The following is a 15,944-nucleotide window of genomic DNA, read 5'->3' on the forward strand; positions in this document are numbered from 1 at the left end:
GCTTTTTTCAATGTTTCAGAAAGTAGTCCCTGAAATAAATTTCCAGAGAAAATTGTCTGAGAAAGTAACTTCATGATAAACAATAGCTGGAGAGCAGCTTTACACAGGCAGCAAAAAGTCTGAAAACACTTAAAGTTAATTTTTATCTACTCTTCATTTAGTCCCAAGATAATTGATAATCAGTTTAACAATCACAAACGTAACAAACTTGGACATAATGTTGTAACGAAACTACAAAAGTGCACTGTAATCATGTGAACTTGTCTCTGCAGTTAAGTTTGAGGGGGTTTTTTTAGGTTCAGTTTCATTTTACGCCAAAGCAGGAATGTGATCATGGCATGTTTATTCATGTTAAATCATTATAATGTGAAATCAGAGACGTAGTGTGGAAGAGTCAGCAGCTCTGACCTTATCTCAGCAAACTCTGTATCACAACCCCACCCTAACCCTGAGCCTACCCCACCCTGCTTCAGTCATACAGTCATACAGTGACACTGATCAGCTGCACCGGGCCTGTTGGGTATTTAGTGCCTTGCTGAAGGGCAGCTGTTGAAAGATGAGCTCACACACCCAGATTTCTTCAGATAGTTGTGATCTGACCAGTGACCCTTCAGCCTGTCCTCCTCTTAGTCGTCTAATCAGTCAGCAGGGTGTTGGCTGAGAAATGTCCAGTTAGTTAGTCATTTTTCATATCTTTATTAATGGAGAATGAGTGAGTTGTTCACTTCTAGAAAATGATTCACAAACATGCTTTGCTCTTGCACTAGATCCATCTGTGTGACAGCATCCATCAACAATATAGGACAATCTGACAATACCTTTTTAGTTAAATCAACACATTTTTTCAAAGAAATGCTGTGCCTCACTTTTATTTAGTTTTAAGTTTATTGACATATCCCAAAATCACACCTTTGTCCCAGGCAGCCTTACAATCTGTACAGCATGCAGCATTGATTTTTGTGAAGGAAAAACCGCATCTTGAAAATATAAATCTTATAATATGGAAAAACCCAAGTTTTAAGAGCACAGTGAAGACGACTTGGACTAAAAATATATGCAATATGTAAGTCCAATGGCCGAGGGATCAAATGTGTCTCTCTGTTGCTGCTGGCTAGTTTTAAGAGTAAGTGAAGATGCACTGGTTTCACAAGCGCTCATAATTTCTTTCTAAGAACAGTATCCACTGGACCTTGCACCTAATCATAGGTAGAGTCTTCTGTTAACAATTTCCTTATTTAATACATGCAAACACAACTTGTAACGTAAAGCACTTGGATGAAAGCATCCGCCTATCGACTGTTTCACAGTTTCAAACACCCTAAATATGTTGGACTTTATTTCTTTTGCTTCCCTTTTGTGTGAAAAGGTGTTTTCATTGTCTCTCTTTCATAAACTTGAACTCAAACTTAAGCGCAAATGATTTCCAGCAATGCGACTCCAATGAAATCCGACGTTCTCGGTATCGGAAAAGAATTACTGTACTTCACAAGGCAATGGAAATTAGTCTTTGAGTGTACAAACACATACTGCAGTAGCTCACGGGGAGTCGCTGACAGAGGATGTGTCATTATTTAATCATTTGTATCACTTTTAGTCTCAGTCACAGGGAACTTATCCTTGGGAATTCTGGCAAGAGACAATGACCTGATGCAAGTAGAGATTGTTTACAGTTGATATTCATACAGTAGACAACTCATCTGCTTTTGGCCAAATAACCTTCAGAACAAGTTTATTAAGCACAAAAAGTGAACTATTTTATGCCTAACATACCAAAAGAAGCTATCAAAGGCGCACCAATGGATGTTCGTCATCAATAAAAGGTTTTAATACCAAAATGTTTATTTGTGGAGAAACGCTTGAGTGTAAAATTATCGGCAGGCTGAATTTAGCTGAAGGCTAATGGAGCCGGTTTACTGATTGCAGCATCATCGACGTGCTGATGCCCAGAAACCTTCAGTATTGTCCCTCGTGTCTAAAAGTAGCTCATTGGCTCGAGGCCAGGTGAAGGTGATCGCAGCAGGTGGTTTGGGCGGCTGTAAGCTAAGAACTGCGATGTGGCTTTGAGTTGATATTTTGTTTTGAAAAGAGAAGATGTGTGTGCCATGTGTCAAGGTTTTAACATCCTAATGGGGTCAGTCAGGAACTCAGATATCCTCAGTAAAATGTCCCATAAGCTCTCCCTGAAGTTGAAGGCTTCTGGTGTTTTGAAAGGAATATGAAAATCTTTGTTACTGCCCTTTTCAGGCTCATAAATGGATCTGTCTTTCTTTCCCAGAAGAACGCCACATTAGAGGATCACAGAAGTGTTGCATGGTGTCATTGAAGCTCTTATCAGAAGTTTTGGCTTTGAGTTTGTGTGTTGATTGGGGACGGGCGGTTTATGTAGCGTGTTATCTTTAAAGGATCAAAGTGCTCTGCTTCAGTGCCGAGGTGTGGGTGGGTTTAATCGTTGTTCTGCAGTGCTAGAAAGCCAGACATCAGGAGGGAGCGAAGAGGAACTCAAAGTTACGACTTCTACGCCATAATGCACTTCTGTCCATCTGTATACCTAGTATGTTACAAATCCTTGCATTTTTGCTTAAATCTGCCAAAATATAACTTAATGTTAACTTCAGGTCAAAGCTTGCACAGTGAATTGTTGACGTTTGTCGCTCTACAAAAGGAAGCAGTGTATTCAGCCAAATTTTGGCCATAATATGAGTGTTTGGAGTAGACTGAGCATATGGATGGACTGTTTGACTGGTTTGTAAGAAACGTGATTCTTGTCTTCTATGAGCCTGAATCAATGCACAGGTTCCAAAAATCTATTCTTGTATGTCTTTGATAATGTTATGTTGGCAAAGCTGTGTTACAAGCGCTGCACCCAGACGGTGTACAGTGGGCACACACTCCAGTTATCTAGAGTTCATCTTCAGTGAAGGCAAGCGTTTAGGCACATTTTGGATTTATTAACTTAATAATCGGCTTTGCTATATGAAGTTCTTATGTGAATGCTACTGTACGTATGCCGTCACCCACTGACTCATGCTAGCATGTTGCACCCTGCACCGCTTTACAAAACTGTCATACTCAAGAGACTTTGGGTGGACTTTTACTTATATGAATGCCTGTCTAGATCCAGTGTATGGAGGTTGGATATCTGGAAATAATCAGTCAAAAAGATGAATAAGTTGTGGATGAGTGTCAAACATCTTCAAGACTAAAAAAAGTCTACTTGCCTTTGACTTAAAACTTCTAGTTACTGCAGGGTTGTGTATTCTTTTGAATAATATTGTTTTTAACTATTTTCAAGCGCCAAAAGTGAGGATCAGGTTTTGTTCACAGTGTGTTATCATAGAAAAGGTTTCAGTCGTATCCTACTTGGGCTATCAACAAAGTTAAAAGAGCCAAAAAACAGGACAAAAGTGTAACAGAACCAAGAAGGAACGGTGTCTCCATCCCTTATGTATCTGGACTGTCTGAAAAAACTGCAAAGGATCTTTAGACAGCACGATGTTCCTGTTTTCTTTAAACCAGGCAACACTTTAAGACAGACAAACTCGTTCAACCCAAGGACAAGACGCCCACACAGAAACAGAGCAATGTAGTTTATTCAATTCAGTGCAGTAAGTGAGACCAAACAGCCACTTCACAAAAGACTTTATCAGCACAGACGACGCGCTAACTCGGGATTGCAGAGCGCCGTGCGTTTGCATCTGAAAGCTACAAACCGCACATTCGCAGGCAGCGAGGTGAAGAATACGACTGAAACCTTTTCCATGATAGGACACTCCTGGACGAATGAGGGACTACACCGTCTTCACAGTGTGTTACAATGCAGCTTTAATGTGTCTCTCTACAAATCAGCTCTTCATTCAGTTCAAGGTAGCCTTGAAAAAGTGTTCACTTTGGCGAACCTTTAAGGTCTTACAGACATTAGAGTTGTTCTTCAAGAAACCCTTATTGGTATTTATGAAACCCCGGTGGTCCCTCGAAGCTCCTTTGCTCCTCAGACAGATGAATAGGTCTGGGAGTTGGCTTTATGAGGGCAGTTGTGGAGCGTTGAGAGGATATAAATTCATGTGCTGTCCCATGTGTGGCTCAGGTGGTCCAGAGCAGCGCCTTGCATCCTAAAAGGCCGCTGGTTCAATTCCCAGCGGGGTGATGAATATGGAAGCAGTCTGTGATTATTGCACTGCGAGGAGCGTTCAGATGTGAGAGGGAGGAGACAGAAGGGAGCAGCACTGCCTCCTCGTTAGGGCCAGTATTGAGCGAACGTCCCCTGTTAGAAATCAAGCAATTATGGAAGGAAACAAGTCATCAAATGGCCTGCTGAACTGACTCATGGGAGATTGTTATACTGAGCAGGAGCCTGTTAGATGCTGATTGATGTTGAGGTAAATTGCTCAGGAGAACAGAACTTCTTTACTTGTATTTGAGTAAAAAGTAAGCAAACTGTTATGAGAAATGCTAAATGATGATTGTCTTACTGACTTTGTGATTGAGCAAGAACTGGAACTGCTCAAAGGCACTTCATCAGGACCTGTAGTTAAACCCACAGCCTCTCTGTAACCCATCCGTCGTCTGATCAACATTAAACGTTTTTAATGTCATTCCGGTTGTAATTTCAGGGCCTATCAGAGCTGAGGTGTGCCTTTCCCAGAAATCACCTGTCAAAATCAGTGTTGCTCTATAGAGTTTTAGGTAGGGAGGCCAAGGACGGATGGATAAAACTAAAAATATCTGTTTTCTGCTGCTTTCACAAACTAAACTGATGCAAACAAACATTTAACTGCATCAGAAACATTAATAACTCAGATTCAGTTTTATTCCCTGTCCATCAGTCGGAGCTTCCAGTCCTTTGTTTTGAAATTTGGGGTGGGCGGGGCTACATTTGGTTCACATTTAAATTCTGGATTGTGACAGAAAAGACCTTCTTTTCTTTTTTTTAAATATTGATAAATCATTAATTGATTGACGGTTAAAACACGCTAGCCTTCCTGTAAGATCGAATCACATGGGCGCGCACACACACACACACGCTGCTAACACACAGCCATGCTTAGAAGACCATCATCCCTCTCTGCTCCCATCATCCCCCTCTTTTCCTGTGTTGTCCTGAGCCAGCCAATCAGCGGACATCTTCGTGGTTTGGGAGCCCCCGAGCTCTCTGTGTGTGTGTTGGTGGGGGTGAGGATTAACAGAGGGGAGGGGTGTGTCTAACATGGTCTGGAAGGCACAAAAATGTCCAAACCACATTGTCATCCCTCGTTTCTTTTTGTCTCTTTCTGTCTGTCTAAAAGGTGTTTATCCACTCATTCGCCCTTCGTCCTCCCTCCTCTTCTCCTCTGTCTTCTCCTCCTCCTCCTCCTCATCAATGTTTCATGAGCTTCTGCAGAGCGTCTGTCATTGCCCCGATCATCCCCCTCTCCCTCCTCTCCTCCCTGCCCTGCCCTGCCCTTCCCTCCCTCCATCCTCTTAGTGAAATTAAAAGGAAGCTTCAGCCGTCTCGTGCTGATAAAACTCACACAAAGGCGGGATGAGAAGTGCTTCACTCCTCCTCCACCCTCCACCCTCCACCCTCCTCCATCAGTGCCAAGTTCTGTACAGGAGAACTCAGCAGCTTCTGACGTAATCTGACGATGCACTCATCGCAAAAATGCTTTTAAAAAAAGCTTTTTAAATGTAGTGAGCGTTTACAGTGTTTTTTAGCTTTTTAAAAAACTTTTTATTAATATAAACAGACACCATACAGAAAACATATAGCCTTAGACAGACGGTACCTTGTGTGTAGACTGATAAATGCACTTGCACTTTTGACTTTTTGTGACATTTATTGACATAATTGGTGCCTTTGTGGTGTTGGATATTATTGCCATTACTCCTTGTGTATTTCAACTCTTTTTAACATTGTCACATTTGTATTTTTAGTTTTTTTTGTGTGTAAATTAATTGTCTATGTGTACTTTCGTTCTCAAATTGAACCTCAAGGGACGGATAAAGTATTTTGAATAGAATAACATAACATAAACAGACCTCACCCATCCATTAGCCCATAAAAAAGACACAACGTAACAAATTTAATGTCACTACTGTATCTTAATGGACTGTCAGGGATATCATTTCCAGTGTTTTACCTTCTTATCTGCAGATCATGCATACTTAACATAATTTCCAAATGCTTGCTGCACAGTTTCAGATTCGTGGTGTATGTTTCCTCCAGGCAGCCATTGGTTTCCATTCATTTCTGTACGGTCTAAAATTAAATTAGCACACTTGGAACTCGTGTTGTCCATCCTCCAAAGTGATGAAGACAGATAATGCAGACTTGAAGCATTGAGAAAAGTCTGTTTAATCTTTTGTCAGTGTTAAATTATTATTAAGTGATAACGGAGTTAAAATGCTCGTCTCATCTGTTTTTTCCACGGTCAAGAATGAACTTTGAAAGTCATCTTAAATTGATTTTGTTTATAAAAGAAAAAGGTTTATAAGACTTTTTTTTGTCACAGACCTGTGATGAAGTTAAATTGTGTTTCTTGTTTTTTCTTCTGGTGAAATTATTCCAGCATGTATAAAGAAATATGAGCCTAATACATCTCATATTGTCTCACTTTTCTAGGTGACATTCGTGGATTTACCTTAATGAGAATTCCTGAAAAGTTGACAATGTGGAAACGATTCAGAAACCTTCACCTGAGGTGGAGTCAGCAGTATCAGTTACAGAGAGAGAGAGGGGCAAAGAATGGTGTTATTGTTTGGGCAGAAGGTGACATGAGTAAGTGTTTGAGGAAGGAGCTGTGTGTTTTCAGACGAGAGTGTGTGTGACAGTCTGAGGAAGAACAGGGAAACCACTCTGTGTGTGTGTGTGTGTGTGTGTCACGTCGTCTTATTCCACATGCAGCTTTGCAGCATGAAAGGGCTCTTTGATGGGAACGCTCCACTGAGCATGCTCACAACAGCAGAGAGGGGGCTGGGCATATCTGAGCCAAGAGAGAGAAAAACATCACAAAGTAAAAATCTAAAAATAAAAACATGATAAAGTGTGTGTGTGTGTGTGTGTGTGTGTGTGTCCTCGGCGCTTCAGGTTGTCAGCTGCACAGGATGAACAACAGTTTGTTTTTTTTTCACATGAGAAGTTCCCTCAGACCACAAACCGCTGAGATCATATCAGTTTGTAGATGAAGTTTTAGATGTTTTTAATCAGTTTCTGTGCAGTTTTGTTTACTAAACTGCCATAAAGCCACATGATTCAGACCAAAATTATAATTATGATCGTTATTTTGCCAACGTGTTTACAAAGCTCACTGAGTCGGGGAACAAAATGATCTTAATTACACATTTTGCTTCAGCCAAACAGCATTTTCAAGTCTCTGCAAGTTAATTTTGAGTTGATTAGTTGATTAGTCTATTGGACATAGAAATGAACTGAAAGCAGAGTCTTGGAAAATGGTTGTATAAATCATAGTATCATTCATCTTTAATATATATCTACTGAGGCCCTGCAGTGACATCAGCTAGTGCCGAGCACCATATTGAAGGCAGGAGCGGTCTACAGACAGCACTGGCTAATCCACAGGTTTTTTTACGTCAGTTATTCATTACATGCAGCTGGTTTCCCCCCTCTGAGAAGCTGTCTCACCTGAGCTGAGCTGGACACATACTGCATGTATCTGACTACTATAGTGTCCCTGCTCAGGTCTTTCAATGCCTAAAAATAGTAGCAAGAAGCCATATTCAAGCTTTAGATAAACTGTGGCGACAGCTGGATGTAACGCTACAGTACACTGCCGAGGTAATGAAATAAAGAAATAATTAGCTAACGCAACTAACAATATGGCAATCGACACATCCTGCTGCAGCCTACGTTTCAAGCTAACACGATTAAAGGAGATGTTCACAGTTTTACAACAATAGTCGGGTGTCCACGTGAACATTGAAACAGGGGTCGCTTGCTGTAATTGTTCCTCTTGTTTCTGCTCGACATTAAGAGATCCCTTCCTGATGTGCTTCCAGTGTAAGTGATGGGGGACAAAACCCACAGTCCTCATTCAAATGCATTCAAAAGTTTATCTGAAGATAATGAGACTTCGGCCATTCAAGTGATTTAAATCAAGTGTTAAGTTTCAGCCTTTTTAGTACGAAATCCCCTCTTTTTGTTACTTTCCTTCCACTGTAGCCCAACAGGGAAACACAAAGAGGGAATTAGATACTAAAGAACTGAACTTTGGAAAACTGCTAAAGTTTCATATTAGCTTCAGATTTACATTTTTGCACAGAAGGACTGTGGATTTTGTCCCCCATCGTTTATATTGCATGCGTTAGGAAGGGATCTTTTAATGTCCAGTATGAACAAAAGGAATGATCACAGCAAGAAAAACCAGTTTCAGTGTTTATGAGGGCTCCTGACTATTGTTTTCAGACGGACCTGAAAAGCTGTGAACCTCTCGTGAGTAACAAAGACGGCGGTTCAACACTGTTCAGCACAATCAAACTGATTCTACTTACTCACAGTTCATATATGAACTAATGTTACAGCAGTTGTCTCTTCTGTAGTTCTCCGAGCTTTTAATCACTTAACTAGACTGTTTGTTTCAGGTGACGCTGGCTACCTCAGCAGTCGCTATTAATGCATCTTCATCCACCAGCAGGCCGGGAATAGCACGCTATCTGCCTGCTGCTGCGGTGGCTGTTGGAGTCTGTGATGTCAACTGCGGGGCCTCGTTAAGCTCTGGTTAGATGCTGAACTGCATCCATAGTACAGGAACTCTGTAAAAAAGGATCATATAAATGTTTATCCAGTTTCAGATTTGACTAGACTGACTTTATTGTCAATGCACAAACTCTTTTTTGCAAGAAATGTGTTAATGCTAAATGATTTGATTATTTACTATAATAAGCAAAATGGTGATAAGCTTTATACGTGAATAATTTGTCTCTCGCCCTGATTATTAATGAGGAGTTTGACAGATCCTGACATGAAGCTTAGGATTAAGATGTTTCAGATTCTGTCAGATGATGAAATGAACTCTGATACTGGAGGAAAGTTATTAGATGAAGATGTGTGTCTGTGGCACTCTGATGCTGTTTCATTAGCATTACAGTGACACACACACACACACGCAGAGTTACTTTTCTCAGCGATGAGGAATTTCAGTCATCCACCAGTCAGCAGTCACCGTGGTGAAGTTAACACGGTCACTGTAATGAAGAAAAGCTGATTTATGTCGACACCGTTTAGTTTCCCGATGGCCGACAGCGGAGAGAAAGTGACTTTGTGAATCAGCTCGGGTTTTCCGCTGACAGTGATGCTGAAAAGCCTGTTTGTTTGTTGATGACCTTAGAAAAAGCAGCATGAAGGGAAATAAGGAGGAAGGCAAGGAGTCTTTATTCAACTGTCAGAGTGTGGAGGGAACAGCAGGCCACACACACACACACACACACACACAAATTAAAACTAAAACGTCTCAGAACTCTTGAATCCTGTGTTTTTGTATTTTTTTTTTAACTTACAAATCACAAACAGCTGACTGGAAAACGAGTGAGATGGATCCAAAAGATCTGAGCAGGTGTGACAATTAGATTTGTGTGACAGTTTAAGAAAGCGTGTGTTTGTGTGCGAGTCGGAGAATGTGATCTTATCTCCTGTGTTGGTGGTGTTTTGTAATGACCCGCAGCAGGAATGTAAATGTTACATGGGCTTGGCTGCTCTATCAGAGTGTGTGTGTTTCCTTGAAGGACGTATTACTGTGTAAGGGGTGAATGTAGCTGCTTTTTTTTGTACCCTTTTCCTCAAGGACGTAAACATGAACTGTAGTGCTTAGTGAGGCTGTGTGTGTGTGTGTGTGTGTGTGTGTGTGTGTGTGTGTGTGTGTGTGTGTGTGTGACCACAAATTGCAACAGTTTAACCGAATGTCCAGTCATGTTAGTTCAGTAAAACTCCCAAAAAGGACTTTGGACCTGGTCCTTTTGTGGCAGTCTTGGTTCAGTTCTGTTCAGTTTATTTGAGACATTTTTGAGACATTCATTCACACACAATTGCAAAAGAGTCAAGGATTAGTTAAGAGCAGAGGTTTTCAAACTCCCCAGGGGGGTGTGGTAGAGTCGAGGGGGACATGAGGCATGAGCCGCACTTAGCGTCAGAATTCGTACTCCTCCTCGAAGTCATAACTCAAATGTCAAATGTGAACGCGCACACATGATACACATATTTGTAGATTCAGGGTGACTTGAATATCATTATCCAGCGTGAATAAACATCCATAAATCTGCTTAGAAATCATAGACAAAAGGCGCTCCTTATAACTGCAGAACTTGCCTGAGAATTATCAGGTTTTTAAGTTTTGTTCAGCATCAAAGTAATCCAGTGAAAGTCGCTGATAGACGCTGCAAACAGGAACTGCTAATAGCTAATTCAGCATGCTTTTAATGGTGCCACTTGGGCAAAATGTAAAGAAAAAAGGCTAAAAAAAAATCCCACAGCACAACTCACTGAAACCATTATACGTCCTGTTTACGTCCCCCAAAGCCCCGAAAGAGGACAGTGATCAGGGCTGATTTCTGAATGAACACGAACTCACAAACGAGCTCCGTCCTGTTCGTGTTCTGCTCAGTGGCGTTAACTCATCTTCCAGTATGTGTTCATGGCAGAGGTGCCGACTTGGACTCGAGTCCGACTTGAATCTGACTCCTGCGACACCGTGAACCAATGACATTATTGTCAACCATTAGCATGCCAGAGGAAATAAAACCAGACCAGCTGAAGGTGGTTGAAATAACATTACTATGAACGTAGTTTCGTTTTGTCACGAGTAACAAGTGCAAGTTTTCCCAAACTGTCAGAGTTTATAGACACAAAAATCTTGATAGACTTGACACAAACTTTTGTTTGTCGTTCCAAGATAAATCGTATTCATTCAAATTCCACCTTCTTTGTTTTTTTTTAATGCATGCCGCAGTTTGAGAACCACTGGTCACAATGTAAAACACATTATTAACACCGCTGTGAAACAGTCAGCATTCAGAGACCTGCAACGCTTTGATTGAAGCAGTAAACTCGAAGTTTGCCGCTGAAGACTTGAGACTCGACTTGGACTCGACAGAAACAAGTCTTTAACAGTTCTGGCTGAAAATGTCACTGAGTAAACAGAACATATGGCTTCAGTCAGTTTAGCAGGCTGATAATCAGTCAGTCAGTCAGTGTGTTCAGCAGCTCTCAATAGTCCTCTGTTCCTAATTCTGGCTCACGTTCTCTGATGGGAATACACTGCAGCAGTGTGTGTGTGTGTGTGTGTGTGTGTGTGTGTGTGTGTGTGTGTGTGTGTGTGTGTGTGTGTGTGTGTGTGTGTGTGTGTAAAACCTCTCCTTTTGGTATGAGCACAACACACACACACACACACATCGTCTCATTCACATCCATTCATTTAGACTCTGCTCTCGTATTTCAGACAGTATCAGAGGTCAGTGTGATTGGCTGCGACTCTGACAGACTCAGTATTGTGTCCTGTGATTGGCTGCAAGGATCTGCCGGCCTCCTGCTGTCTGACTGCAGGATGTGGAGTTTCTCTCGCTCTGCAGCAGAAACATGTCGTTACTTCGTAGTGAGGAGCAGTTTCAGTTGATTTTTGCATCTTTTTCCATATTATTTAGCCTCAACTCTCAAAATCTGTTGGTGGCTGAAACTATTTTTTTCAGGATTCAGGAAGTGGATGTCTAAATCCTCTCCAAACCTTTCTGCTGTTGCAGATCCACAGCCCTCTCCGCAGATATTACACAAAATAGGATTAGACGCTATACACACTATTGCAGGAAACCACCAAAGGAAACTTGTGATGCAGTTTATATTATTTAAGCAGAGCTATTCTCCTGTGAAATATATTTTAAATTGCGTTGCTAATTTTAATGTAGGCTTCCCTCAGCCTAAGTGCGCTGTGAGCTGTATCACGTAGGAAAAATGAACAAAAATATAACAAAAAAGAAACAGTCACTTCAACCAGAGCCAGAGCTTTTGATGAACATAGATCCGCGACTAACAATTATTTTCATTATCGATTCATCTGTTCACTGTTCAGTCTATGAAATATCAAAAAATAGTTAAAAATGTCCATGAAGATGAATCTTTGTCCAACAAAACCCTCCAAAATAATGACTGGATGATATAAAACAAATAAAAGCAGCAAAACGTTACATTTGAGAAGCTGCAGCCAAAGAATAATTCAACATTTTCCACTCGATAAAAGACAATTTGTTTTGTTTTCTGTCGATCTGTTCGGCTTAGCACTGAACAGTATTAACAGTAACAGCAACAAATACAAATACAGTCAGACAGCTGCAGCCTCCCCGTGTTGAGAGGAACAGAAAGTCCTGTCATATTGCAGTGCACCCTTCATATCGGCAGCATGTAGGTCTGGGAGTGTACGGCAAAGATTCAAGGCAAAAATAACTATAAGAAACAGTATCCACGATATTATAAGACATATATACATATATATACCACTCAATAAAAACGTCAGAATATGTCCTTATGAGTGACGTTAGCGATCAAGATGTTGGAAAGGATCGACTGTCCACATAATCAACGAAGGGGACCGGATTGTGTTTTTAAAGGGAATCTTAGTTTCTCATTTTTGAGACACATCACGACCTCCTTGATCCGCTGCCTTCCACCTAATGATTAACTGAGTTAACAATGAAGTGCACACACACACACACACACACACACACACACACACACACACACACACAGGGTAAGGGTAATATTCGGCGGCCTCCCTGCTCCTCCTGTGGGGGATCAGGAATGCTGGAATCCTGGAATTGCAGAACTAGGAGTGTGTATTTTGATAAGGTTATATGATCGTCACTGTGTGTGTGTGTGTGTGTGTGTGTGTGTGTGTGTGTGGTTAATGTCATGTGATCCACCATGAATGGCCCAGAACTGGGTTGGATTTGGAAACACACCACAGACATGGGAGACTGAACAGAGCCCTGTGTGTGTGTGTGTGTGTGTGTGTGTTAGTGGAAACAGATGTTTGATAAGTTCTAACACACACAGACACACAAAGTCTACAGTCTTGGCTCTCCTCCTCCTCCTCTTCCTCCTCCTCCTCCACTCTGACTCTCCTGTTCGACAGAGGACGTTTTACCTGAAGATGAGGTCCGACCCGTGTCCGAAGGGTTGGGTTTCGATAGCCGGTTCCGTTTTGGATCCAGTTTGGACTTGGAATCTTCTTGTCCTCCTCTTCGTCTTTCTTTCCACCTCCTCTTCCTCCTCCTCCTCTTTTATCTAATCTTCACAAGCTAGGATTTATAGTAGGTGTGTGTGTGTGTGTGTGTGTTTGCTTGCCTGTGCACGTTAACACTGACACAGAACCAAGTATTAGTCATTATCGCATGAGGAACGAAACAGTAAAATCTTAACTAACTACTCGGAACAGAAAAAAGAAAAATCCCTCACCAACACACACACACACACACACACACACACACACACACACACACACACCCACACACACACCTATACACACACACACACACACACACACACACACACACACACACACACAGGGGATAGATGTGTAGGTGTGAACCTGCTCTGGATGATAACATATTGAAGATTTATTCCTGGTTTAAATCACATTAACACACACTCTGTCTGGGCTGTGTGTGTGTGTGTGTGTGTGTGTGTGTGTGTGTGTGTTTGTGTGTGTTTGATAAAATGTGTCATTTTCAGTGTGCTGTTCCTCAGGTTTTATTTTGCCCTGAGTTGAACCTGTCAGGCAGGCCGTCCTCCTGGGCGGTGTGTACAGCGCTGATGGTCGGGCCGCGTCTCCGGTGATGACGCCGACCTAATCTAAAAATGGAAGAAGCTGATTGGTGGAGCTGGTTTGGTTTGGACGCAGCTGGGGGGGAAGCGCCTCCTGAAGGCTCAGTTCAGGACAGGAATATCCATTTTTCTGTTTGTGGCTTGTTCCCTTTTTCCTTTCATCATCTGGCGCGACAAAGAAGCCTAATTGCACCTGGATCATGTTCTTCCTTTTCGCTCTTGTCCTTTCCTTTCTTTTCCCTTTCTTACATTTGTTTTATTCTTTCCTTCCTTGTTTGTTCTTTCGTTTCCTTATCTTGTCCTTTCTTTTCTTTTCCTGTTCTTTCCTTTCGTCATTTGTTCTTCCATTTCCTTTCCTTTTCTCTCTGCGTCTGTGCTTTCCTGTATTTTTATCCCATCTGTCTCCCACTTTTTAAAGCTCTGGAGAAAGACTTCAATCGTTTTCATTTTAGAGGATTTTATTATATTAAAATGGTCCGATTTAAATATGAGCTGCCTGCAGTAACGAGCTGAAATGTCCTGATGCCCTAGTGTGTTTATATTACTGTGTCTTTGTGTGCATTGAAATGGACAGTCTAGTGTGTGTGTGTGTGTGTGTGTGTGTTTTATTGAAACTCTGTTATGAATTCTTGTCATATCACAACCTTGACTTCCCATGATGCATTACAATTGTTCTCTGTGCAGTTTATGCGAGTGATACATTCACACGATGACACGAGGAATGATGCACCTCACATGATGATCAGGCTGCACATTCCTTTCTCCATTTTGTCTGTGTGTGTGTGTGTGTGTGTGTGTGTGTGTGTGTGTGTGTGTGTGTGTGTGTGTGTGTGTGTGTGTGTGTGTGTGTGTGTGTGTGTGTGTGTGTGTGTGTGTGTTTGAGACGCCAGAGACATGTTGTTTTGTCCCAGTGGGGACAAACAAGACAACACCCCTCTCTGGCCTGTGTGTGTGTGTGTTTCCTCAGACTCAGGTTAAGGTCATCCTCTATTGTAATTGTGTGTGTGTGTGTGTGTGTGTGTGTGTGTGTGACCCACAGAGAGACACCCCATCAATACATCACTGTCTCCTCTCGCTCTAATGAAACACACACACACACACACACACACTCTGCTGTGTCTTGTGGATTCAGCAGTATCTGTAAAAGCAGAAAAGGTAATTGAAGCCACTGACATTGAGTTCTGCTTAGCTGTGTCTTTGTGTGTGTGTGTGTGTGTGTGTGTGTGTGTGTAGCTTAGCAAGCCACTTTATTTAGCTCGGTGCTAACAGTCACCTATAGTTACTTCTTCAGGAAATGTGAAGATTTAGTCTGTTATCGAAGGCTGAAAATAATGCTGTCCTCTAGATGTTCATAAGCCCTCGAGCCTTGGTTTGGTTTGCACATAACACACTTATATTGTCCAAATATTCAGTCAAATCATTGTTTTTTTTGGGTTTTTCTAGCTGTGTTGTTGTGCTGTTGTCCACGGAGTAACGCAGCATGTCAGGCTATGATCTTTTACAAACCGAGTCTCGTCTCAAAATGACCTAACTACAAAACTAACTGTACTGGAAATAGAGAAGGGAAATGGAGGGCAGCTCCTGTCGGATAAACTACTCCTGAACTACACAGTGACACCACTTCCTCTACTGCCGTCCAGTGCTGTCAGCAGCCAATCAGGAGAGACGCTCCACAGAATAATACGGTTTCATGACTCGGACCAGGACGCGCATTTCTTTCTTTGACTGAGTGAAAATCTGATGTTTTCTCCTCACAGACGACGTAAACGTGATACTCGGCATAAGGGCTGTTAAAGCAGTTTAGTCTGAGGCAGACGCCGTGAATAATGTAGTATTTCTCTTAACTGTAGCTAATGGATATTGATGAAATTAGTATTTTTAAGAATTAAGAATGTGGAAAAAGGGGGAACCACAATGACATTTTGGCTCCGACAGAGCGCCATCTTTGAATATTGAACTGATATAGTACACACTCATGTTCCAGCTCCAACACACACACACACACACACACACTACGAACCTGTGCTGCATGGGTGTAGTCAAGCAGCTTTTGTGTGTCTGTGTGTGAGTGTAGACACGTTTTCCTGCTGTGACGAGCATCTGCTTCTTTTTCAGCACAGGAAGGGGAAGCCCCAACGCACACACA

The 15,944-nt window shown here is 41.8% G+C and overlaps 1 protein-coding gene across 4 annotated transcripts in view; it reads left to right on the top strand.

Annotated features, from left to right (window-relative positions):
- Positions 1 to 15,944, top strand: part of LOC122884771 (spectrin beta chain, non-erythrocytic 1) — a 132,032-nt gene that overhangs the window by 54,392 nt on the left and 61,696 nt on the right. The window lies entirely within an intron of this gene.

Source organism: Siniperca chuatsi, linkage group LG11 (genome assembly GCF_020085105.1).
Source record: "Siniperca chuatsi isolate FFG_IHB_CAS linkage group LG11, ASM2008510v1, whole genome shotgun sequence".
In the NCBI taxonomy this organism is placed as follows: Eukaryota; Metazoa; Chordata; class Actinopteri; order Centrarchiformes; family Sinipercidae; genus Siniperca; species Siniperca chuatsi.